Here is a 3,899-nt window from a genome sequence, read left to right as displayed (position 1 = left end):
CAGCAAAACACCCTGTTGCTTATCACTGTTTTGAAGGCCTTAAATTAACATATTAAACTCCTAGCCTTACAGTGGTTGGAAACTGTTACTACTAATCCCATTATGTCTGGATATACTACAGCTAATAGAGCAAGCTGGGACTTAAATTTTTGTAACAATTTGAGGGCTAGAGTTTGATACTTTAAGCATTAGAATGACTGAAAATAAAATGTTTTAATGAAATTTATATGAAAGTTATGAAACCTTGAAAGATTTTTTTTAAGCTGGAGTCGGAGTTGGTATAATTTTTCCGACTCCGACTCTGACTCCGACTTCACGACTCCGACTCCACGGCCCTGGTTAACGCAATGAATTTGATTGTACCTCAAGAATGCGATATCCTTTTAGAGCGCGGAGAGCATTCACTACCAATTGTTTCAATTGATGATCACTTCAACAACCCATGGGAAGATTTTATTAAAGATACATAATACTATTTGCTTAGTTGATTATTTAATGAGATATCGGCTATTATATAATATAATTCGATGAGATTTACTATTATATAAATGTATAATTTAGTCAGAAAAAATCTCAATAGTTATTAAGTACTTTTATTGTTTTTTAGGGGGGGGGGGGGAGTACACAAAAACTGACATCATATATAACGGGGGGTTCGAAAAATTTGACAGTTTGACAAAGGGTGGAGGGGGAGTCGATAAATTGAGAAAAAACACTGACATCATTTATGGATGACCCCTTACCATAAACAAAATTAGCTCGGTGATAAAACCAAATTTGCCGCGAAAATACATTTTCTTATGATTATCTTATTTTTTTTAGGCAAATACAAAAACACACACAAAAAAAGTTTTTTGATATTATGGTAAAGTAATATAAATGTAAGTTTTTTGTTATTTTTTTAGCTGTGCCAAACATATTTAACATTTCGTAATCCTTTAAATTTATAATATTCCTTGCACATATTTTACACACAGTAATGTATGCAGTATGTGACATAACTAGGCATAAGGATTGATATTTTTAAATTAACAAATAAGCCTTGATAGTTTTAAATCATTAAAAAGACACCCTATGTATTGTTAAAAAAGATTATATATTGTATATATATATATATATATATATATATATATATATATATATATATATATATATATATATATATATATATATATATTTTTACTATCCCAAAAGGTATAGTACATAACTACCTTTTAGATGCTTAATGTACAATGTAATGTGATAACCTTTTGGATGCTATACTTTACAATAGAAGAATAGTTGAGCTATGTTTATTAGAATTATATTCATTATCTGAACTATGATTACGATAGTTTGGATAATGAATAAAATACTAATAAACAAAGCCATAGAAGTGGTGAAATATATTATATATTACCAAGTATATTTTTTTCTTAAGTTTTGTTTATTATACGAGATAAAACAAATCTTAACTTTTTGTATATTAAAAATTTATTAATTAAACTTTACTGCAGCAATTCCCAATGCCGCAACTCTTTGATATTATAAAAAGGTTGCTCCTAAATCACTGCAGCTTTGCAGCTAACTATTATGTTTGTTTGACTTCTAAATATCTGATTTCTTTTATTTATATAATAAGGTTGATTTTATTTTTGCTTTTATTTATATAATAAATTTGATTTTATTTATATAATAAATTTGATTTTATTTATATAATAAAGTTTTATTTATATTATTTGATTTATAATTTGATTATATTATAAAATTTGATTTTATTTATATAATAAGGTTGCTCCTAAATCACCGCAGCTTTGCAGCTAACTATTATGATTTTTGACTTTTAAATATCTGATTTTATTTATAAGTACCATATTTTATGTTACAAATTATTTTATAACTGATTTACAATAGTTTTTCAACAAAACAATTATGTTTTAGTTAATATTTGCAATGAAATGTTAACATTGTAAACATTTTATTAAACCTCGACTTGTTAGTTTTGATTGCATATTATAAATATATTTAACAGGGATGCGGAGTCCCAAAAGGACTCCGGCTTTATATCTCTACTTTTTCCAAGTCTGTAGTGTCCAGAATCTCTAAACATGTTTGTTGACTTATGATCTGCTATAAGAAAAAAATTCATGAGATTTAATGACTTGAAACTTATTGTTTTTAAGCCCGGAGTCCTGGAGTCCTGGAGTCCTTGCCGCCATTATACCTACGAACTCCGGGTTCAAAAAATGATCGTTCCTCTAACTTAAAAGTCTTAATTTTTTTCCTATCAGTAGTTCATAAACTTATTTATATTTTTAGAGCTCCTGGATACCAAAAACTAGTATGAAGTAATCTTTTTGTGACTTTTAAATCCTGAGTCCTTTATGTGACTCCGCATCCCTGATTCTATATTAGTATTTTTAAGAAATTGATAATAAAATATATAAAGAAATGCTGCTAAAGATTGGATAATTTGTTGGAAAAATTTTTGAAGATATTAAATTCTATTATTCACATATTCATGATTTTTTTTGAAGCTTCAGAACATCATATGCTTCTAGGGGTTGATAACTATGATGAATTTGTTAAAGCACTTAGCACAATTGGACGCAATAATTTGGCAAAACATTTTTCTGGTAAGGTTAATAGTAATATTATATTTAAGTTTGTCATGCATTCATATGCTATTCACATCTTTCAGATTTAATTGCTCTAAAATGTCATAATGCCATATTAAAACAGCCAAACATTGTATGAGAGTTAAAAGGTTTTATCTGATGTTTGTTTGTTGACACAAGTTTTTAATGCAAAAAAAAAAGAAAGAACTATTTTAATACAAAAAAAAAAAAAAGAACTAAACATTTTGTAATAGTATTAATAAAAATGAGTTACACAATATTTAACTTGTTTTGCGGTAATTAATATTATTGCAGTAATTTAAAAAAAGTTTATTTAAAAAATAAAAAGATAAAGATAATTTTATGATGTCAAATTCGCATTAAGCTAATGTGTTTGTCATTTGTTATTTAAAACAAGGTCTCTCTCTTTCTCTCTCTCTTTCTCTCTCTCTCTCTCTCTCTCTCTCTCTCTCTATATATATATATATATATATATATATATATTTATATATATATATATATATATAATGTATATATATATAGATCTATAGTTTGTTGTCTTTGGGAAGAGCGGAAGGAAAAAAGTGATTCTTACGCCAACACATACATCACTTTTAATTACTTTTGACTATTATTTATATACATAAATATATATATATAAAATATATATATATACATACATATATATATGTATATATATATATATATATATATGTATATATATATATATATATATATATATATATATATATATATATATATATATATATATATATATATATATATATATATAATATATATATATATAAAAGTTATATCAGTGTATTCTACAAATAGAGTGCTCAATGTTCTTAAAGAACAGAGCAATAATAAATTAGTAAAAACACTTATCTATCTTTTATCTTCAACATAATGTTTCACTATCAGTAGGTTCATCAGGAAGATTCTTCCTGATGAACCTACTGATGGTGAAACATGCTGAAGATAAAAGATAGATAAGTGTTTTTACTAATTTATATATATATATATATATATATATATATATATATATATATATATATATATATATATATATATATATATATATATATATATATATATATATATATATATGTATATATATATATATATATATTTAAATGATTTACACAAATACACAATTAGATTGGGTTTTCCCCTATATAAAATAGCGCTCATGCTACCTAAAACATTTTAGTTCCTATAAACAGTTTAGCTTTTGTTAAAAAGCAATTTCAAAACTGAAATGTAAAATAAAGTTATATCTAAAAAATTTTTGAAAAT

At 24.9% G+C, this 3,899-nt stretch overlaps 1 long non-coding RNA gene across 5 annotated transcripts in view; it reads left to right on the top strand.

Annotated features, from left to right (window-relative positions):
* Positions 1-773: 773 nt before the first annotated feature.
* The window catches only part of LOC136076791 (uncharacterized), a 19,478-nt gene continuing 16,352 nt past the window's right edge, over positions 774-3,899 (top strand). Inside the window, exons 1-2 of one of the 5 annotated variants that reach the window (XR_010636582.1) lie at positions 774-881; positions 2,523-2,615. This is a non-coding gene — a long non-coding RNA (uncharacterized LOC136076791). Of the gene's footprint in view, positions 882-1,988; positions 2,616-3,899 lie in introns of those variants that run through there. The other 4 variants (XR_010636578.1, XR_010636581.1, XR_010636580.1 and 1 more) reach the window with 4 other exon arrangements.

The sequence above is a fragment of the Hydra vulgaris genome, chromosome 02, assembly GCF_038396675.1.
Source record: "Hydra vulgaris chromosome 02, alternate assembly HydraT2T_AEP".
NCBI lineage: Eukaryota > Metazoa > Cnidaria > Hydrozoa > Anthoathecata > Hydridae > Hydra > Hydra vulgaris.
Note: the sequence above shows the minus strand (reverse complement) of the source record. Positions and strands in the feature narration are given on the sequence as shown.